This window comes from Hippopotamus amphibius, chromosome 2, assembly GCF_030028045.1.
Source record: "Hippopotamus amphibius kiboko isolate mHipAmp2 chromosome 2, mHipAmp2.hap2, whole genome shotgun sequence".
Classification (NCBI taxonomy): Eukaryota; Metazoa; Chordata; class Mammalia; order Artiodactyla; family Hippopotamidae; genus Hippopotamus; species Hippopotamus amphibius.
In genome coordinates, this window is record NC_080187.1 from 116,798,399 (window position 1) to 116,821,798 (window position 23,400).

The window sequence follows — 23,400 nt, forward strand, 5'->3', positions numbered from 1 at the left end:
TGGAAGTTCTTAAAATTCATATATTATATTGAATTCGTGTAATACTGTTTGAAAGAAGACTGCGATAATTTTAAAAGTATTGCTTCTAGGTACCTGGGAAAAGAGGAAAGTATCCCAGGGTCTTTCCTCTCCAGTTCCAAAAATAATTTCCTTTCTTGGATCTGCAGAGAAAGCTCTTCTCGTGTTACTGCCCCAGCCTCCTCCCTATACCTCTGTCCCTAAGCAGCAAGCCCAGCTGTTGCTGGCATCACTATTACCTTCCTCTCCCCCAGACAGCTGGGCCAGACCGCGTGGAATGTTTCCTGACCTCTGTTCTCCTAGGGGATGGGACGTCGTGGGTACCAAGTTCTCTAGCCTTTTCTTCCTGTTCTCCCAAGGAGAGATTCCCATTCCTCCTGGGCCCTCGTCCCCAGCTGCGTTTCCGTGGACCACTGGATACAGGGACTGAGCGTTAGGTATGAGGAAGAATCTTGGCAGGGAGGGACGCACACAGGTAGTGCGAAAACCGTTCCCTCAGCTGGGCCCCATTGAATATGTGAATAAATGTGATGTTTACGGCAGTGGCCTCCACACACACACACACACATCCAAATATATACATATAAAAAGGTTCCACTCTCTCTACATCCCAGGTAAGGCAAGAAGGGGTCCGGCTCAAGCTCTCCCCCTAGCTGCGCTGGTCAGTGGATAGAAGGGGTTTAGGGGGTGGGGTGTAGCTCCTGTATGAGGCTCACCTGTGCCGAGCCAGACTCTGGTCCAATAGGTTCTGACAGGATCTGACTGGTACAGGCCGGTTCCGGGAAGCAGCCTGCACATGCGCAACAGAGACTCTCAGCAGCCGGGCGCCCCTGTGCGGCGGGTGGGTAGAGAGCGCAGCAGGCGCTGAGGTGCGCCTGCCAGGGAACAAGGTCTCAGCAGCAGGAAGGCCACCGTTCCTTCCCAGTATCAGAAACTTAGGGGCTCGGGGGCAGGAGGCCACCGGGATGGAGCCTGTCTGAACGTCGTCGGCGCTGTCTGCTTTTACAGCCCTCCCGCCCCTGACCCAGGCCGCTGCTCTCAGCCTCCTCTTCCTTGTGCTGCTTACCCGAGGCGGGCTCCCTCCAAACACCACCCGCTCTTGTGCTCTCAGAAACCACTGTCCCTGCTACACTCACCTGGGACCAAAGTAAGTCTAGTGTCCTAGCCCTGCCTGCCGCGGGGCGGGGATGGCGGGGGGGGGGGGGGGGGGGGTTACAGATATCGGAAGCGTCTTTGGAGCAACAAGAGAGGGTTGTAATAAACTTGGTGATGGAATGTTCCAGAGAAGGTGGGAAGGTGGGTAAGTTTGATGATCGGAATGTTTTTTTGCAAGAGACTTTTAAAAGTTCAGGCTGTAAGCATGAATTGAGATAGAAAGTGCATACATTTTTAGAAGGAGTAAGTTTACCTCGGAAGTCCATCACGTGTTTAGGAAAATAGAAGGGAAAACTGAACTTCTGGCGGAGCACCAGTTGGCCCTTCCTGCTCGATTCTGGCAAACAGCAGTGCATTCTACAGCATCCTCCTCCCTTTCAGGGCCCTCAGATACAGCCACAGGCACGGGGGTGCTGCAGCACTGTCTGTAATGGTTCCACACTCGATCGGAATTTGATCATTTTCAGGACTTTTCCTTCCGTGGTTGTTTAAGTCACTCGTGAAGAGGGAATGGCGGGGTCGGGGGAGCGGGGTGGTGGTGGTTCAGATTCCTGTGGTCAAATACAAAGAAAATTCACAGAGACCAGGCGGATAAAACAAAGAAAAACAAACAACAAACAAAACAACAACAAAACCTGGGACTCAGAGGTCCTTCAAAAGAGCAAAAATAAAGAAATCGGAGGAGTTTCAGGACTTGAAAGATGACTTGGTGAGGGAGGAATGGGGGGTCGTTAAAGGAACAGGCTCACTCTCGTCAACTAGGAGGGTCGCAGAAGGAGCAGAAGCCATGCCTGGCAAAGCCAGTGAGAAGACCACCTGGGTCATTAGACACCTGCGATCCTGGTTCAGCTCAATATCAGTTACATACCATGTTGTGACAGAGAACAAAGAAAGGGAAATAAATGTTACTAAGGCAGAGTGAAATTTAGAAGTAATTGTAAGCGAGGTAAGAGAAGGGGATATTTTAACAATGAATTTAACCAAATTAGGACTTTTATGGACGAACTCTCATTTGGTCCATAAACCAACTGTTTATAAACAAATTATCACTTCCTGTTATGCTTTCCATTCTTAGCTTTTAGAAATCTTACCAGCAAATAAGTCGGGGTATGTTCTTCCTATTGCTTTAATGATGACTTTGTGTTTGTGCTTTTTTCCCCATCCATTGGGCTTAAAGTACCAGAACTAGGTCGAATGGAAATAATTTCCGAAGTGTGGGTGAAGTGAGAGAGTATGTGTTGCTTTGTGTTTCACAATATAGGTATTTGTTGTTATTGTTTGTTCTATCACGTGTTGATATTTGGAATTATAAAAATAATACAGATTCTTTTGTTTTCTGTATTCTGGAACTCCACATGCTTGGCTTATAGTGTTGGTGAAATGCTCTCCATAAATCACAAAATGTCTTCTTAGTTTAAACCAACAAAGTAAATGTTTGTCAGTGAATTTGCTTCCTCAGTGACCTCTGTGGACAGAGGAGTCTGAGGCAGAAGAACCAGGAGGGCTTAAGATGCTGGGATCTGTAAGATGCTTTATGAACACAGGAGGCTGTTCACTGTGGCTCCATGACAACAGTTGATATTGGTGATGGGGAGATTTCAGCTTTTCCCCAATCTAAGAAGAAAGATTTAAATAAAGGTATGTGGAATATTGGTTAATAGCAGACAATAAATCTTAGAATGAGACCTGGAAAATTTCCTACCCTGTATTTTGTTTTGGAATGTAAGCCAGATAAACTGCAAGAGTCACTGTTTATCTGAAGGGTATCTTATTATGGGACAGTCTGAATTTGCTGTGGTCAGGGTCTGTGGGAGTGTTCATGGAGCCATGTGCTTTAGAGGATCGGAAGGGCCTTCCAGAAGTAAGCTAGGTGAGATAGGGTCTGATCTCCAATAGGATCTCACCTTCCGTTCCAAAAATCAAAGTAGCAAAATTAACAGATTCGTACACACGTATGGAAAATAGCCTTTGCCTCACTTTCCCTTCATTTTTTGAAAGACCAAAATGATCTTTCAGATTCCAAGGCCTCAATACTTTATATAAATGAAAATGTACATAAACCAACATCTTACCTGTCTGAAACAGGAAGTGCTGTTAAATGCTTTGTAGAGAGAAAAGATAAAGGTCAGTAGCTTGTCTGTGTCTTTAGCTGCTTTCCCAATATCTAGTCTATCCCATTCAGGAAGAATCCAGAGCAATGTACTAAATCAAGGTAAGTGGTGGGTTTAAGCTAGATGGTAATTTGAAAATTTAGAGAGTTTGACTCATACGGTTGTTGTGTGTGTAAATGGTGTGTTTTATGAACCTTAACGATAGGTGACAAAATCTCATAAACATCTATAGAAGCACTCAAATCACCTTAGATTAGTACGCTTTTAATTAAAATTTTCCTACATTTTCTGTTAGACTTTCTGGTTGATTTCTTAGAATCCTGGAAGCTTCTAAGCAATAGTTTTCCCAAGACTCTGAGGCAGCAGTTATGTCATTTAAGAATCCATCAGTAATTTTATCTTTATTCTGATTACATTTCCACCATAAACAGTTTAAACATGTATACACACACAAGTTTATACATAAAAGACTCCATCTCTCATGAAGCGTCTTTGCCTCATTCAGAAGCCAAGACCGTGTACTATCAAGGATCAGATAGTTCTCCAAAAAGCTATTAGGGAAAAACTTTGGATTTAAAGGGAAAGAATTATTCATTAAACATTTAGAAAATTCTCAAGCTACAATTCACCCCTAAGTTTAAAGAATGGCAAAATCTAATACCACCAGTTTTTAATCTTATTTTTTTCTCTGTTCATTGTGAAAAAAAATGCAATAGAATTTCTCTGGTGGTGTTTTGCTTATTCTAATAAGTTTACTTTGGTAGCATCACTTATGTTCCTGTTCTCTTATACTACATTTCTGAGTTGTTCATTTACAATATATGTCTGTTGTGATTTCTCACAATTTCTTTATGGAGTGTGTTATTTTATTTCTAGATATCGGATCATATTTAAATGCTTTAATCTTTCTGTTCAAGTAGTAACTTTTTTTTCTTCAATGTTCTGTGGAGAAAGTAAGCAGATTCCCACAAGCGGAAATGTTTAAATGTGTCTTCAAAACATTCTTGGGAAAAAGAAGGTATAACTGTCACATTTTTAGCACCAAAATACTTGAAATAAGTAGGTCAACAAAACTACTTGCTGTGAAGCCCACTAAGAGATACTTCCATGCTAAATTACTCAACATATAACTATATTCTTAGGAAACAGAGTGAAACATAACAGGAAGGTAAGATAAGTGTCTCTGAAACATGTCAGGTCCTGATATATATTAACAAGTATCAGTCAGTTTCTAATTTAGACTTTTAAATTATACAAAAGAAAATTAGAGAGCTTTCTGTGTTGTATTTGGAAAACTTAGAGTAGTTTTAGGATAGGTTATATTTAGAATAGGTTTTTGTTTCCTGGTTTGAGGAAATAGTTGGGAAAAATAAATAGTAATGGTCTGCATAGCTACCCCTTCACCAGCTGGGTCTCAGAAATAGTGCTGCGTCCTCACCAAGCTTTCTGTACTTTCTGCTGCTGGTTAGGTGCTAAGGATGGACAGTGAGAGACAGAAGGAAGAGAATGCACCAACTTCTCTTCTTATTGTAGTCCTCTTATCACCCATCAGCCAGTGAATGACCAAGCCTTGTTTCCTCCCACCTACAGCACCCTGAAAGGAAGCTGTAGGAGACAGCTCCCCCATTATTCACAGACTAATAGCCTACAGATAATATTGGAGTGTTTTTTTAAGCTCTTTATTGGAATTTAATTGATTTACACTATTGTGCGAGTTTTTGCTGTACAACAAAGTGAATCAGCTGTATTTATACGTATATCCCCATATCCCCTCCCTCCCGCGACTCCTTCCCACCCTTCCCTGTCTCACCCATCATCGAGTTGATCTCCCTGTGTTATGCAGCAGCTTCCCAGTAGCTATCTGTTTTACATTTGGTAGCGTATATATGTCAATGCTACTCTCTCACTTCGTCCCAGGTTCCCCTTCGCCCCCATCCCGTGTCCTCAATTCGTTTTCTGCATCTGCATCTTTATTCTTGCCCTGTCACTGGGTTCATCAGTACCATTTTTTTTAGATTCCATACATATGAGTTAGCATACGGTATTTGTTTTTCTCTTTCTGGCTTACTTTGCTCTGTATGACAGACTCTAGATCCATCCACCTCACTATAAATAACTCAATTTCATTCCTTTTTATGGCTGAGTAATATTCCCTTGTATATATGTACCACATCTTTATCCATTCATCTGTTGATGGGGATTTAGGTTGCTTCCCTGTCCTGGCTATTGTAAATTGTACTGCAGTGAACATTGTGGTACACGTTTCTTTTTGGGTTGTGGTTTTCTCAGGGTCATATTGGAGTGTTTTTAACTTAACTTTGCTTTATTTTGGTTTTTTGTTTTTGCTTATTTTAAAGTAAACTTTGTGTTCGAGTACATATTATACTTCAATGCAGAATAATGCACAAATCAAGGAATTTGTATAGCTTAAGGAATTTTCACAAAATGAATATCTTTGTGTAATCAATAACCCAGTGATTAATTGCCAACACTGACAAATTGGGAGGTTACTACATAAACATCTGGATTCCTGATTTCTCTTCAAAAATTGGAAGATCTCACGATACTGAGTCTGAGAATCACTAGCATCAGCCAAGAGAGCTAAGCAGAGAAGCAGCTGGTCCCATAAGTGGAGCATATGCTTTCCATTTTTTTCACAGTCCCCACCACTCCCTAATATCCCACTGGCAAAAGCAAGTATTGGTTGCTATTGATGAGTGTAATGTTATGATTAAGAGCCAACAAAAATGTGAGGGGAATGCAGGAACCGAAGGAATATTATTAAAATGACAAGCATTTGATTGAGCTGGATGAAAGGGGATCTGAAGAAAAATGCAGATTCTAATTGGTTAGCAGCTATTTTAATTGGAACTGATACATATCCTTGAGAAAGTTGGCTGGAGCCAGAGTGGGGTTGCAAATACTAACTGCCTGAATCACATGATGAACGTCGGTCTGTAAAAAGGTGTTAGGGTTAGGTTTTGCCAAAAGCTATAGCTGTTCTCAGATTGTGGTATGTGCCTTTCATTCTGTAATTACATTTTGTCTGCTTCAGATCTGTATTATGCCAATATTTGTGTTATACGGTCACAGTCAGACTCTTCCAGTGGTATCTATTTCTTGAAAATTAATTAGCTACCTTCCGCTTAACTGTGGCTGATGAATGGGATATGCTTTATTAGTGACAGCTTGCTAAATACAAATTCCAGTTGCAGTACTGAGTGTTGTTTGACTGCTCAATAATAATTCCTGCACCCCTCCTCCTTCATGCTTGCTAATAAGAATTTTTGTTAAGATAATTTAACCTCTTTAATATGGCCATATGCTTTCCTAATCCATTTATGATAATCCCTTTCTTCTTAACTATTCATATTTTAGCAATAGGTATGATGCATTTCTGGTGAGTGCAAGAAGTGAAATCTCCTGGGGAACTTTGGGTAAATTTTTGTCACAATTAAAAGGAGACACAAAAAAAGACACTATTTTTACTAGATGTTATTTTGTCTGGTTATGATATAAGGTAGTTAGGCTAAGGACAAGCCTACATCTTGAAGAATGCAGTATAGAATGATGGAAAGATCCTTGGTCCTTCGCAATATTCTTGAGGCATTGAATGAAGCAACACTGAAGCTGCCTGACCTCAGAATTTCTTATATAAAATAATAGTTTTCATAAGCTTCAGCTAGTTAGGCCAGGATTTTCTGTTTCTTGTAGCTGAAATCTTCCTAATTAATACCCTGGGGGAAATACTTCATTAGTGAATGATTTACTGGTGAAGCATTTATCAGAGAATTAGTGGGGAGGAGCGAAGTATTGGCTCAGCTGTGGTGTGCCAGTAGCCTAGACTAAGACTGCAGACTATGGCTGGTGGTCTAGATCCAGCCAGCTGCCTGTTTTTGTATGGTCCATAAGCTAAAAAATGTTTTAACATTTTTAAATGTTTGAAAAAAATTAAAAGGATATTTTGTGACATTAAAAAAGTTTATGAAATTAAAATTTCAGCTTCCATGAATAGTTTTATTGGTATAGAACCATGCTCATTGATTTAAATGTTGTTTAGGGCTGCTCTTGAATTAGGAAGGCAGAGTTGAAGAGGTGCAACAGACGTGCGTCACCCCAAAGGTTAAAATATTTACTCTTTGGCCCTTTGCAGAAAATTTGCTGACCCCTGGCCTTGGCCAGCGCATCTCAACCTTTAATGTGCACGTGAATCATGTGGGGATCTTGTGTAAATGTGCAGATTGTGGTTCAGTAGGTCTAGGGAGCCTGAGTGTCTACATTTCTGACATTGCTGAGGACCACACTTGAAGTAGCAAGGGCCTGGTACAGAATCTGCAAATTTATTTTTTAAAGGACCAAATAATAACTATTTTAGGATCTGTAGGCTATATGGTCTTTTTTACAACTACTCAATCTTCAGGGGTAAGCAGACAGACTATATGTAAAAGAGTAGGAGTGACTGTTCCAATAAATGATTATTCATAGAAACAGGCTTTGGACTGTACTTGGACCAGAGGCTTAGTTTGCTGGTCACCGGCCTGGAGTATTAGTGTTGGGTGTCCATTGAGAAAGAGGCGTGGTCCTACACTTCACTTGCTTCCTGGTTCCATTACCTGCCCCGGTAATAACGATGATGAAAGTAAGAGTTAACTTTTACTGGGTGATTACTATGTGGCAGACTCTATGTTAAGCATTCTGAGCTTACTCTCATTTAATCCGCACAACAAATCCAAAGAAGCAGATAATGTCATTATTCTGACTTACGAATGAAGCAACTCAGCTTCAGAAAAAACTAATTTACCCAGAGCTGCCACGGCAAACTAATGGTGGCTCTGGATAGAACATAACCCATGATTATGCATGGCTGTTGGATTATTGGATTACTGAATAGAACTTGTACACTGATAGGAGTTCCACAAACCATAGAACTGGACTGTCACTCTACTGGCTTCCTTCTTTGTGGGGTCTTGTGCTCATAGACCTAAACAGTAAAAGATGAGACGTCTATTTGGAGCCAACAGTAAATGTAGGTGTCAGAAAATTGGATGCTTGGCTCAGGGAGGGCAGAGCTTTGTGTTTTATGACAGATTTAGCACCTTCACTGCGCATTCTTGAAGTTAAGGCTCAGAGATATCTCAGAAAGCACACTTTCATAGTCTTGGATTTTCGATGCTCTAAGAATGAAATTGTTTTACTTCATAGTAATGTGTTATTTTAGGCACCAAGTAGTATGACATTCTGCCTTCCTTGTATACTTTGGAATTTTTAGTTGTACAATGAATGTCCCTTCTAACAACGACTGAAATTACATTTCTCTTTCCAAGTTCTTCTAGGTTTTTCCCCCTCTTTCTTAGCTACAGTTTCTAAAGTAGCAAGTAGACCTTGATTCTGGCCTAGAATATTAGTTTTATATGTCTTTACACTCTTATTTCTGTGTAAATTAACATTTCTAGGTGTAGGCCACATATCAGCATAGAACTATAATAGATTAATAGACCACTAAGAGCAAATATGTTGTAAATAAAAATGCTTTGCGGAAAATTTTCTAGAGTCTCAGACACAATATTCTTAGTTTACAGCTAACATACAAAGATGAATAATTGTGTCATTTTTATGAATCATCAGTTGAAAAACTTTATACCACTGCCTTGATGATTAATAATAACTTTCATTTTATGAGCAGCCAGTGTAGGTTACAGGGCAAGGAGGAATGTAGTAAAGTTTTCAAAGTCTTAGGAATCTATCATCTTACATTTTTAGATGGGGAAGGAAGTTGAAATATGATACTAAAATATGAAATCACACAGAATCATAGATTCTTAGAGCCAGAACTTTTGATGACCTACTATAGCCATCTACACTTATTCCTATTTTTCTGTGTAAGTCCAAATTTACTATATGAAATTCTTAAAGCCTTTTGTGTCTTCAACAAAAATGTATTGGAGTTTTTTCCCTAAAGCTGGGAATGTGTTAGTTTCCAAGGCGTGTCGTAACAAAGTACCACAAATTGGGTGGCTTAAAACAACAGACATTTATTATCTCACAGTTCTGGAGGCAAGAAGTCTGAGATCGGGGTGTTGGCTACAAGTCTGAAGGCCCTCAGGGAGAATCCTTCCTTGCCTCCTCTTAGCTTCTGGTGAAGGCCAGCAATCCTTGGCATTCCTTGGCTTGTATATGTGTCACTCCAATCTCTGCCTCCACCTTCACGTGGTGTTTTCTCTATCTCTGTCTTCACATTGCTGCCTGCTTCTAAGGACGCCAGTCATATTGGATTGGATCCGACCCTACGCCTGCATGATCTCATCTTAACCAATTATATCTGCAACAACCCTCTTCCAAATCAAGCCGCATTTTGAGATACTGAGTATTAGGTCTTAAATATATCTTTTTTGAGGGGCACGATTCAACCCATAATACAAGGATGCAAAAATATTACTGTTTTTCGTGCAGGTCTTACAGTGTAGGGGAGAAGGTGTATATACAGATCTAGGGAGATGCGTGTTGTGATAGTGCAATATGCACAAAATGCTGTAATTTCTAAGTGAAATGGTAGAGGAAGGCTTTCAAAGAGAGTTGCCATTTGAACCAGACTTTCAGGGACAGACAGGAATTCATTGAGAAAAGGATGCTAGGTGGGAGGGACATGTCAGGCAAATAGCTTTGGGTAAAGGCATGGAAGTAAGAGTGAATAAAATGTTTGCTGTGATTAGTATTAGCTACTCCTTATTGAGTAATTGTCATTTAATATTAACAACCCTTTGGTACCCATTTTGCAGATGGGAAAACTGAAATTTAGAGAAATTAAGCACTTAATTTTAGTTTACCTGTCTAGAAGGTAGTACTACTGGGATTAGAACTGAGAGAGTATGATCACACAGTTTGTGTTTTAGCTATTGAGGTAAAAATTACAGTTCAGGGTATTTTGGAATGCGTAAGGGATGGGTAAAGATAAGGCTGAAGAAATAGGTTAAAGATGAATTGTGGAGAGATTTGTTTCTCACTTGATTTACCTAACAGAAAATTGGTTTACTTAATAGAGTTTGAACTTTAAGTACAATAGGCAGTTGAACAATTGCCAAAGCTTTAAGGAAAAGCGTCAAATGCCCAGATTGCTGCAGAGTAGTGGGTGGGTTGGGGGAGAGGAAAGTTGAAGGCCCAGAGCCCTGAGAGGAAGCTACTGTTGCTGATCATGTTAGGAATGAGGAAGGCCAGAACTGGACAGAGATAATGGGGTGAGAGCACTGGTGATTGACAAGAGAAACTTGTCAGTTAAGACTAGCCAGGTGTTAATGCTAAAATCAGTGTACTGTCTGCTGCCTCTCCATTCCTGCTGCTTTGTCACAAGGGCTAAAAGTAGAGATGTCTTAACTCAGGTGATTAAAGCAATAATTTTAACCTATAACCCTAATGTTGGAAAGAGTCTAGTAAGTACGAATGCTGTTTAACTAATTACTAATCCTAATGCTATTTAAACAGTTATGTAATAGAAGACATTAAAATATTTTTTAAAATTCCAGAGACTGAAACATATTTTAAAACAAACTATATAAAAGTGGCAGAAAATATTTTGCCAGAATGATTTGATGCTATCTTACATATCTTTATTAAGTTGTAACTCCTTTGGGTTAAATTCACCCAAGTGTTACTCTAGGTATAGCCACACTTGTCACCAAGGTCTCGGAGACTGTCTTCCATTCTTTTTATTCTTTTTTCTTTTTCCTGCTCTGTGGCAGTTATTTCCCCCTTTCTATCTTCCAACTCACTTATTCATTCTTCTGCCTCAGTTATTCTGCTGTTTGTAGCATCTAGAGTATTTTTAATTTCGGTTATTTTGTTATCTATTACTGTTTGTTTGTTCTTTAGTTCTTCTGAGTCCTTATGAACTGTTTCTTGTATTTTCTCTATTTTGTTATCGAGATTTTGGATCATCTTTACTATCATTACTCTGAATTCTTTTCCAGGCAATTTTCCTATTTCCTCTTCATTTATTTGGTCTTGTGTATTTTTACCTTGTTCCTTCATCTGTGACATATTTTTTGGTCACCTCATTTTTCCCCCACTTTGGATGGGTGGGATTGTGTTCCTCTCCCACTGGGTGTTTGGTCTGAGGTTTCAAGCACTGGAGTTTGTAGGCTGTTGAGTATAGCTGGGTCTTCGTGTTGAGTTGAGAACCTCTGGGAGACCTCACGCAGATGAATATTCCCTGCAAACTGGGTTTCCCTGCTAGTCCAATGTTTTGGACTCAGAGCTCCCACCTCAGGAGCTCAGACCTGACCCTGGGCTTGTGAATCAAGATCCCACAAGCCATGTGGAGCAGGAAAATGAAAAAAATTAAAAAAAAAAAGGTAGGAGAACAGCAGAACAATAGCAAGATAAAAAATACGATAATAGGAACCTAACAGATGTGTTAGAAAAAATTTAAAAAAAAATGGAGCAACAGCTGGAAGGTAAAACAACTGCAATAGCCTAAGTGAGGAGGTGGAAAGAAAAAAAAAGAAAACAAAAAGCCAGAAAAGGCCTTGGCTGTGGGGGTGGGGCTTAGACAAGGGATGGGGGGGAGGAGTTAGGCAGTGGGCAGGGCCTACACTTCGAAAAGGCCTTGGGGGTGGTGGGGAATGGGGCTTAGGCCCAATGAGGCAGAGGAGCCCAGGAATGCCTCTGGTCCTGCGGGCAAAGGACCAGGTCAAGGTACCCAGTGGGCTCCCTGGGCCCGAGTTGGTGGGAGAAATGCTAGGCACCTCCCCTAGTTCTCCAATCTTGGAGGGTCGCTCCCCCTTGGGTTCTCTTCTTCCTCACCCCCTCTCTTCTATTCCCCTAGGACCCTCACAGCTGCAGGGGGCACTGAAAGGCAGGAGACCAGACTCTGATGCCCAACAGGCTTCTCAGGGCCAACTGGGCTAGGGTAACGCCTGTGGCACTTCCCCAGATCTCCCAGTCTCCTAAGGTTCCTGTCTGCCTCTCTTCCTCTCCCCCACCCCCACTCTCCTCGGTCCCAAGCAGCTGGAGGGGGCCTGGAGTGTGAAAGACCAGGTCTGTGAGCCTAGCAGGCTTCCCAGAGCTAGTAGGCAGGGGAAATACCTTCTCCGCCTCCCTTGATCCTCCAATCCCAGAAGGCCCCCTCCCCTGCCTGCCTCTCCTCTTCTTCCCTGCTTTCCTTCTACACCCCTAGGACCAGTGAGACCAAGAGGGGCCCCTGGAGGACCGAAGACCAGGCCTGGGGGCGCACCAGGCCTCCCGGTGCCAAGTGGGTAGGGAGATTTCCTGCAGTGTCTACCCCTGATCCTCTGGTCCTGCAAGGTCCCCCCCACTGCTGTCTGGCTCTCTTCCTCTTCTCCTCTCCTCCCTCCCTCCTAGGCTTGTACGACCCACTCAGCCAGAGAGACCGAGGGACCAGACTCAGGAGCCCAGCAGGCTTCTTGGGCCAGTGGGCAGCGGAAATGCCTTCCACTCCTCCCCTGATCCTCTGATCCCAGAGCATCCCTCCCCTCTTCTGTCGCTCTTCTTTTCCCCCCACCGCTTCCCTCCTGTACTTCTAGGATCAACGGCCTGGAGGAGCCTTGGAAGGTGGAGGACCCGCCCAGAAGAAATACCCAGCGGTGCCTCCCCTATTCTTCTGACCTGGAGAGATCCCTTCCCATCCCCACTGTCTGCCTCCCCACCCCCGCACACCCCCAGGATTCTCGTGCCGGAGGGGGGCCTGGAGCGTAAAGGACCAAGCCTGGGAGCCCAGTCGGCCTCCCTGGCAAGGAGGGCAGGCAAAGTGCCCTCTCGCCTCCCCATCCCCCAATCTCAAGGCCCCCACCCCACCTGTCCGCCTCTCCACCTCCTCACCCCTCCTCCCTCCTTCACACACCCCCAGGACCCAGGCAGCCCAGCGGGGGCCTTGGAGGGTGGAGGACCCTGCTGGGGGGCCCAGCAGGCCCTCAAGCTGGGGAGCTCAGCAGGCCTCCTGGCCTCCTGGGTGGGAGAAACCCAGTTGCAGTTTCCTGATCTCCCCAGCCCTCAACGGTCCCTCCAGACCTCCCCCAGCCACCCCCCAGGGGCGCTGGTCCAGTGTGGCTTCCCCTTCCCCGCCCCCCTGACTTGCCCCAGGTCCTACCTGGTTGCTGTGGGGTTCCCGCAGTCTGCTTGGGTCTCAGGTCCCCCGCTGGCATCTGGCAACTGATCTGTTTGTGGGGAGATGTGATCTCTGCGTCTTCCCAGGCTGTCATCTTCACTCTGCCCCCTTCATTAATATTTAAATAAAATATTAATTAACATTATATCATTATGAACTCAGGATCAATGAACAAGTGTAGGATTATGACTTCCTTTATACTTTTACAAAATTCCTGGAGGCCTTTATATTTCCTCCTTTTATTTCCCTACCCCTTGTCTTCCCACTCTATCACAGGAGATTGAATATGGTTCCCTGTGTTATACAGTAAGACCTTGTTGTTTATCTATTTCATATATAGTAGTTTGTATCTGCTAATCCCAAACTCCTAATTTATCTCTTCCCCACCCACTTTCCCCTTTGGTAACCACAAATTTGTTTTCTATGTCTATGAGTCTGTCTCTGTTTTGTAAATAGGTTCATTTGTATCATATTTTAGATGCCACACGTAAGTAACATCATATGGTGTTTGTCTTCCTCTTCCTGACTTATTTCACTTAGTATGATAATCTCCAGGTCCATCCATGTTGCTTCCAATGGCATTATTTCATTCTTTATCACGGCCCAGTAAGTATTCTATTGTATACATGTAGCAGATCTTTATCTGCTCCTCTGTAGATGGACATTAGGTTGCTCGCATGTCTTGGCTACTGTAGATAGTGCTGCTGTGAACATTGGGGTGCGTGTATCTTTTCAAATTGCAGTTTTTTCTGGATAGAGGCCCCAGACTGGGATTGCTGGGTCACATGGCAACTCTATTTTTAGTTTTTTTAAGAAAGCTCCATACTGTTTTCTAAAATAGCTGCACCAATTTACATTCCTACCACCAGTGTAGGAGGGTTCCCTTTTCTCCAGGCCCTCTCCAGCATTTCTTATTTGTAGCCTTTTTTTTCTTTTTTTTTAAACCTTGAAGAACACCATTTTTAAAATTTATTTATTTATTTATTGGCTGCATTGGGTCTTTGTTGCTGGGCCCGGGCTTTCTCTAGTTGTGATGAGCAGGGGCTGCTCTTCATTGTGGTGCGCAGGCTTCTCAGTGCAGTGGCTTCTCTTGCTGCGGAGCTCAGGCTCTAGGCTGGCAGGCTTCAGTAGTTGCAGGGTGCGGACTCAGTAGTTGGGGCGCACGGGCTCAGTTGCTCTGCGGCATGTAGGATCTTCCCGGACCAGGGATTGAACCCGTGTCCCCTGCATTGGCAGGTGGGTTCTTAACCACTGCGCCACCAGGGAAGCCCTGTCAACTTTTTAATGATGGCCATTCTGACTGTTGTGAGGTGCTACCTTATTGTATTTTTGATTTGCATTTCTCTAATAATTAGTGATATTGAGCATGTGCCTGTTGGCCATCCAAATATCTCATTTGGAGAAATGTCTGTTTAGGTACATGGACACATCTTTATCATCCAGAGTTCATAGTTCACATGAGGGGTTATTCCTGGTATTACACATTCTGTGTGTTTAGATGAATATATAATGATATGTATCCACCACTGTAGTATCATACAGGGTGTTTTCACTACCCTAAAAACCCTCTGTGTTCTGCCTCCCTGCAATACTGTCAACGACTGATTTTTTTATGTCTCCATGGTTTTGCCTTTTCCAGAATTCAGATAGTTGGGAGGTATCATCCAGTGTGTAGGCAGCCCTTTCAGACTGGCTTAGTTCACTTAGTAGTATGTGTTTAAGTTTCTTCCATGTCTTTTCATGAATTGGTAACTCATTTTTAGCACTGAATAATATTCCATTGTCTGTTTATACCACAGTGTATTTATCCATTCACTTTCTAAAGGACATCTTGAATGCGTCCAAGTTTTGGCAGTTATAAATAAAGTTCCCGTAAGTTTCCATGTTCAGGTTTTCATGTGGACATAGATGTCAGCATTTGAGTACATGCCAAGAACAGTGATTCCTGGATTGTGTGAGATGAGTATGTTTAGTTTTGTAGGAAACTGCCAGACGGTCTTCCAAAGTGGCTGCCTCATTTTGCATTCCCACTAGTAGTGTATGAATTTGTGTTGCTTTGCATCCTCTCCAGTATTTGCTGTTGTCAGTGTTTTGGATTTTGGCCATCCTAAAAGGTGTGTGGTGGTATCTCATTGTTTTAATTCTCAATTCCTGGGACTTCCCTGGTGGCACAGTGGTTAAGAGTCTGCCTGCCAATGCAAGGGACATGGGTTTGATCCCTGGTCCAGGAAGATGCCACATGCCACGGGGCAACTAAGCCCATGTGCCACAACCACTGAGCCTGCACTCTAGAGCCCGCCAGCCACAACTACTGAGCCCATGTGCCGCAAGTACTGAAGCACCTAGGGCCAGTGCTCTGCAACAAGAGAAGCCACTGAAATAAGAAGCCTGTGCACCACAGCAAAGAGTAGCCCACCCTTGCTACAGCTAGAGAAAGCCCTCGCAGCAATGAAGACCCAATGCAGCCAAGAATAAATAAATAAATAAATAAATTTATAAAAAAATCTCAATTCCCTAATGACATGTGATATTGAACACCTTTTCATATGCTTACTTGCCATGTGTATATCTTCTTTAGTGAGGTGTCTGTTAAGACCTTTTGCCCATTTTTAAAAATTAGATTCTCCATTTTCTTATTGCTGTTTTAAGAATTCTTTGTAAATGTTGAATGATAGTCCTTTATCAGATATGCCTTTTGCAGATATTTCCTCGTAACCTGTGGCTTGTCTTTCCCTTCTCTTGACATTGTCTTTTGCAGAGCAGAAGTGCCAGATATTTCATAAAGTGTGTGAATTTAACCTGCATAATGCTGAAGGTTAAAACTGTGGCTCTCACAGCCTTATGTTCCCACTGAGATGCTTCCTAATAAAGATTGAGTTAATTTGGGGGGAAGTAATTTAGGCACCCTAGGATTCTTAATTAACTCTTGAGCTATCGAGATGCTTTATTGCACTCGTTAGGAAATATTGTTTGGATGACTGCTGTAAAGATGTTATACTTATTCAAAATAAATGTAGCTTGCTTCCAATAAAGAATAGCGAGGAACCTTCTCCATGCTTAAGAACGTGGAAGTAAAGAAATACGATTGCCTCTCAGGGATAAATTATTATTTTTTTAATAGTTAATGCCATACTTTTTTAAATTAGTTAGTTAATTTATTTATTTATTGGCTGTGTTGCGTCTTTGATGCTGCACACAGGCTTTCTCTAGTTGCTGTGAGCAGGGCTACTCTTCATTGTGGTGCCCGGGCTCCTCATTGCAGTAGCTTCTCTTGTTGCAGAGCACAGGCTCTAGGCACTCAGGCTTCAGTAGTTGTGGCACATAGGCTCAATAGTTGTGGCTCATGGGCTCTAGAGCGCAGGCTCAATAGTTGTGGTGCATGGGCTTAGTTGGCCTGTGGCATGTGGGATCTTCCTGGAGCAGGGATCGAACCTGTATCCCCTGCATTGGCAGGCAGATTCTTAACCACTGCTCCATCTAGGAAGTCCCAGATATAAATTATTACATCAGTTCATACTGGATCAGAAAAGAGATATTCCAAGAGAAAGACAAATATTGTATGCTAACTCACATATACGGAATCTAAAAATGGTACTGATGAACTCAGTGACAAGAACAGGGAAGCAGATACAGAGAATGGACTGGAGAACTCGAGGTATGGGAGGGGGCGGGGGGTGAAGGGGAAACTGAGAAGAAGCGAGAGAGTAGCACAGACATATATATACTACCAACTGTAAAATAGTCAGTGGGAAGTTGTTGTATAACAAAGGGAGTCCAACTCGAGGATGGAAGATGCCTTAGAGGACTGGGGCAGGGAGGGTGGGGGGGAATCGAGGGGGGGGGGCGTCAAGGAAGGGAGGGAATATGGGGATATGTGTATAAAAACAGTTGATTGAACCTGGTGTACCCCCAAAAAAATAAAATAAAATAAAATAAAATAAAATAAAATAAAAAAAAAAAAAAAAAAAAAAAAAAAAATGGTACTGATGAACCCAGTGACAGAACAAGAATAAAGATGCAGACGCAGAGAATGGACTGGAGGACATGGGGTTGGGGGGGTGGGGGGCGAAGGGGAAGCTGGGACGAAGTGAGAGAGTGGCATAGACATATATATACTACCAACTGTAAAATAGATAGCTAGTGGGAAGTTGCTGTATAACAAAGGGAGATCAACTCGATGTTGGGTGATGCTTTAGAGGGCCGGGATGGGGAGGGTGGGGGGACATCGCGGGAGGGAGGGGGTATGGGGATATGTGTATAAGTACAACTGATTCACTTTGGTGTACCTCATAAGCTGGTACAAGAGTGTAAAGCAATTATATTCCAATAAAGAGCTTAAAAAAATAAGAAAAGAGATATTCAAGAACTCACTTTAAATGAATCAGATAATAATTTACTGGGCATTGTTTTAAATGTTTTACTCATAAACTGCACTGTTAGGCTTACGCATAACCTTTTTGAAAATTTTAATACATTGAAGAAAAGACTATCATACTAAAGAATATCATGCCCCTTTTAGGAAAGGAAAGTTTTTAAGTAATTTTTCCCAGAGTGTCCCTAGCACTAACCAGGAAAAGCTTGCCTTGGCTAACAAATCTGATGATGTGGCCCTTGCTACATACCTAGTGGGGTAGCTGGGTAACTCTGGTCATCCAGGGGAGACAACTTATCTTGCTCTGATTCTTTGCTTTTTCTTTTTTCTTTTTTCTTTTTTTTTTTTTTTTGCTTTTTCAAGAGATGTTTTCAACTATAGCTATATTCACCTATAATTTACAAATCATAATTTGAACACAAGACATAATTGTTCTCTGTAAAATGAAAGTAACATCCTTTAAAAAAAAATACCAGTTGTTTCTGAATTTGGTTACCATGAATCAATTCCCCAGAGTCTGATTTCCTTACATGTACCAGAAATCAAAATCCCAGACATCCAAAGCTGAACTGGAATGAGATGATGGTCCTGAGGTTCTCCTGACTGCGTGGGCCTGTTGGGAAGCCAACAGATCTCTCCTGAGAGGTAACTGACCTCACTGCCATGTGTTGTATCCTCATTGCAACACTTATTACGCCAAGTATGGACATGCTCTGGCTCATCCTGTGTTTGGTCATTTGATGAGAATAAATCAGTACCTTTCCCCCTAGTGTTTTTCATAGATTTGACAACAAATACATTGGACCCCTAGTACACTGTTAGGACGGCAGAGAGTTAAGGTGAAATAGAAATTCCCAGACTGCCAACATTTTAATACTGTAGAAATGAGTAAACAAGTAAGCAATAGTACGAGACTTTTGTAAGTGAGGATTCTACAAGGGATGAAGAAAATGGCTGTGGTGTTCAGAGGAGATAGAAATCACCTCTGCTAGAGGGGAAAGACAATGGGGGAGGTAGTATGTAAAACAACCTTGAAGAATTGTGACTGCTAAAGCAGTGTTTTCAAATCTATTTAAAAATTCTTTCTTCTCCCCAACAGGTATACTTAAACCACCTTGGTGGCTTCCTACTGTTCAAGAACAAAAAGGCTAGAGTATTTAGCATGCGTGTTTCTCCAGCTTTAATTGATCCTGCGCCCTCTAGTACTCTGGTCTTCTTTTGGCTCCTGTAGAATGCCGTGCTCCCTCCTGCTGTAAGGATTTTGGACATGCCACTCACTCCCTCTGCCTGAAACCCATTCACCCACCATCTCATCTGTATTTCCCAGTTTGCTCTTCTAAAGTCTCTTGATGTCAATTAAAATTTTATCTCATCAAAGTCTACTTGTTATGTTATAAATGAGATCCACTTGTTAAATGCTGTCATGTACCATCTCACTTCTATTCCCAGTGTGTGTGTCGTGCTGTTTCACACTTCTAATTACACGTTCCTGTGTGATTATTTGATTTGTCTGAACCCAGATGCTCCAGACTATAAACTCAGAGATGAAACCTTATCTGCTTTTTTTTTTGGATTGGATGCTTACCAGCCTGAATACAGTCACCCATCACCTGACCCCTGGTTGCTATGCAATAAATATTTATTGAATGAATGAGAAATGCAGAAAAGCAGAAGTTGTTCAGATCATGGGCAAAGTGCAAACCAAAATACAGAGGTGGAAAGAGCTGCCCAAGCTTAAGGACATAGGAAATTTTGTTTTGTTTTGTTTTTTTATAAATTTATTTATTTATTGGCTGCGGTGGGTCTTTGTTGCTGCGCACGGGCTTTCAAGTGGGGGCTACTCTTCTTTGCAGTGCACAGGCTTCTCAAGTGCGGTTGCTTCTCTTGTGGAGCACAGGCTTCAGGCCTGTAGGCTTCAGTAGTTGTGGCGCACGGGCTTAGTTGCTCCGCGGCATGTGGGATCTTCCCTGACCAGGGCTCGAACCTGTGTTCCCTGCATTGGCAGGTGGATTCTTAACCACTGCGCCCCCAGGAAAGCCCCCAGGAAATTATGTTTTAATGGCAGAGAGTTATTACTGAACTGCAGGGTATACGGGAAGGAGTTAATGCCGCAGGAAGCAGCTAATCCTCACTAAAAACACTCCTTGCTACTGACCAGATTCTTGACAACAAAAATGGGTTGTTTTTCAAGTGGTAGAAAAGTGTAACAAAGGTTGAATCATTTAGAGAAACAATTAGTAATGTTTCAAATGTATTTGTTAGTGGATTGTATGAAATATGGTCCAGATCAAGTACCAATGCAAAACCAAAGCCTTGACAGAAATGAACAAAGCACCTTGTCTACGCATGCATTGACATTGTTAGGTTTTCAGAAAGAACTGTATTCTTAGAGCAAACCATGAGTAGATATGGTTTCCTTTTTTAAAAAGGGTATTAATGTAAAATTTACATACAGTGAAATGCACAGATCATAAGAGCATAATTTGAAGAGTTTTGACAAATTCACGTAAATCTAACCCACATCATTTTCAAGATAATAGAAATTTTCCTTCCTCCCAATTTCTTCTTGTCCCTTCCCAGTCAACTCCCTTTCCTATAGGAAACTACTGCTGTGGACTAAACCCATAAAGTAGTTTTGCCTGTTCTGCATCTTCATATCAGTGAATCTGGTTTCTTTCGCTCAGAGTATTTTGGAGATTCATTCCTGTTGTTGCATACAGCAGTGGTTCATTCCTTTGTGTCACTTCACAGTATTCCGTTGTCTGAATATAGCACAGTTTGTTTACTTACTTTCCTTTTGACATACATTTGGATTGTTTCCATTTAGGGCTTACTGTGAATAAATGATATGAATTATAAATATTAACTTCATATCAACTTGTGAATAAATTTGCCATGAACATTCTTGTACACACATTTGTGGACATACATTTACGTTAATTTCAGGTATATATCCAGGGAATTGATGGGACATAGGTAGGAATTTAAGGCTATAAGAAACCTCACAGCTGTCTTCCAAATCTTGTGACATTTTACCCTCTCACTAGCGATGTGTGAGAGTTCTGGTTGTTGCCACCAACACTTGGTATTGTCATTGCTTTTCATTTGAGTCATCCTAGCATGTGTGTAGTGGTATTGCATTTGGGGTTTAATTTTAATTTCCCTGATAAACATGTTAAGCACTTTTCATGTCTTACTTGTCATTTGTATATTTTTCCTTTGTAAAGTATCTGTTCAATCTTTTGCCAGTTTTTTTGCACATGAGGTTGTCTTATTGTTAGTGATTTGTAGGACTTATGTATTCTGGAAACAAGTTCTTTGTCTGATATGTATTTTGCAAAGATTTTCTCCTGGTCTGTGGCTTGCTTATTAATGTTCTTAATGGTGTCTCTGGTGAGCAGAAGTTTTTAATTTGAATGAAATCTAGTTTTTTTTCTGTTTTGTGTTTTTTATTGTTAGCGCTTTCTGTCTTCTAAGAAGTGTTTGCCTAAATCAAGTTGGCAAAGAAATTCTCCTAAAATTTTCCTAGATGTATCAACATTTTAGCTTTTGCTTTTAGGTTCATGATCTTAAGTAAGTGTGGGTTTCTTTCTGTGATTTCTATGCCTTTCCCTTGATCAACTTGTCTGTCCTTATGCCAATACTGCACTAGTTTGATTACTATAAATTTATAGTATTTCTTGAACAAGTACTGTAAATTCTCCAATCTATTTCTCCTTTTTCAAGATTAGTTTTCTAGATATTTTGCATTTCATATACATTTTGGAACCAACTTACCAGTTTCTAAAAGCAAAACAAATGTTAAAAAGCCTGCTGGGATTGTGATTGGGATTGCATTCAATCTACAGATCAATTTGGGAAGAAATAACATTTTAGAAATATTGAGCTTTCCAATTCATAAATGTCTATTTCTCTTTTAGTGCAGGTGTTCTTTAATTTTTTCTCAGCTATGATTAGTAGTTTTTTAGTGAGGAGCTCTTGCACATATTTTACTAAGTTTATCTCTGAGTATTGTATTTTTTATATTTTTAATATTATTATATATGATGGTTTTAAATTTCATTTTCTGAGTACTCATTGCTAAAATCTCGAAAAACAATTGATTTTTGTATTTGACCTGTATTGGTATCCTGTAACCTTGCTAAAGGTACATAAGAGTTCTAGAAGTTGTTTTGTAGATTCTTTGACATTTTCTATATAAACAATTATATGTGAATAAGGGAGAGTTTTAGTTTTTTCTTTCCAATGTTTATACTTTTTTTCCCATATTGTTTCATTGGCTAGAACTTCAAGAAAAATGTTGAATAGAAGTGGTGAGCGTGGACATCTCTTGCTTGTTCCCAATCTTAAAAAGAAAGCCTTCAGTCCTTTACCATCAAATATACTTTTAACTGTAGGTTTTCTACAAATATCTCTTATAAGAGTCTATTCCTAAAGTGTTAACTTTTTTTTTATCGTGAAGAGATGTTGACTTTTTTCTGTATCTATTGAGATGATCATACAATTTTCCATTTTAATGTTTATGTGGTTAACTATATTAATTGATTTTCTGTTGTTGAACTAACTTTGCCTTCCTGTGAAAAATTTCACTCAGTTATGGTATATTTTCTTTTTTATACATTGCTAGATTTAATTACTAATATTTTGTTAAGGACTTTTGTGTCTATGTTCATGAGAGATATTGGTCTGTAAATTTTTTTTTTTGTAATGTCATTATCTGGTTTTGGTATCAAGATTATCCGAGCCTCATACAATGAGTTGGAAAGTATTTCTTCTCCTTCTATTTTCTGAAAAAAATTGTTTAGAATTAGTATTATTTCTTCCTTACATGCTAGTAGAATTCACCAGAGACTCCAGATTAGCCTGGAATTTTCCTTGAGGGAAAGCTTCTAATTACAAATTCAAAGCGATGTTGTAGTACTCAGATTTTCTAACTTCTTGTGTCTGTTTTGGCAATTTGTGTCTCCTCCCCTCAGTTTTTTTCTTGCATTTGTCCTGAGTTGTCCAGTTTTTCAGCAAAAAATCTTTAATAATAGTACTTTTTGATATTTAATGTATGCAGTTTCCCTAGTGACACCCTCTTTCATTCTTGATGCTAGTATTTTCCCCCCACTTTTATTCTTGGTCAGTCTAGGTATAGGTTTATCAATTTTATTAATCTTTTCAAAGAATCAACTTTTGACTTTGTTGATTATCTCTAGTGTTTGTTTAAATTCTGTTTCATTGATTTCTGCTTCTATATTTATTATTTTCTTCCTTTTGTTTATTTGCATTTAATTTAGTTTTCTTTTTAAAGCTAAAGTTGAACTTACTTCTTCTCTTCTAATGTAGAGCTATAAATTTCCCTTTAGCCATATTGCACAAATTTGTACCTGTTTTGCTTTCATTATCATTTAGTTAAAAGTATTACCTAATTATTCTATGTTTTTTTTGGACCTATGGAAGTATTTAGAAATGTATTGCTTAATTTTCCAATATTTTGATATTTTCAAATATTTGATATCTGATATTTTGTGTTCATTGATTTTTTTAAAATTTTATTTATTTATTTATTATTTATTTTATTGCCTGTGTTGGGTCTTTTTTTTTTTTTTTTGCTGTGCTTGGGCTTTCTTTAGTTGCAGTGA

At 40.7% G+C, this 23,400-nt stretch overlaps 1 long non-coding RNA gene across 1 annotated transcript; it reads left to right on the forward strand.

Moving 5' to 3' along the window:
* The first annotated feature begins 866 nt into the window (after positions 1-866).
* On the forward strand, positions 867-19,115 carry LOC130846169 (uncharacterized). Its single transcript, XR_009051525.1, has 4 exons — positions 867-1,165; positions 2,718-2,811; positions 18,313-18,418; positions 18,873-19,115. It is a non-coding gene; the product is annotated as an uncharacterized LOC130846169 (long non-coding RNA).
* The last annotated feature ends 4,285 nt before the right edge of the window (positions 19,116-23,400 follow it).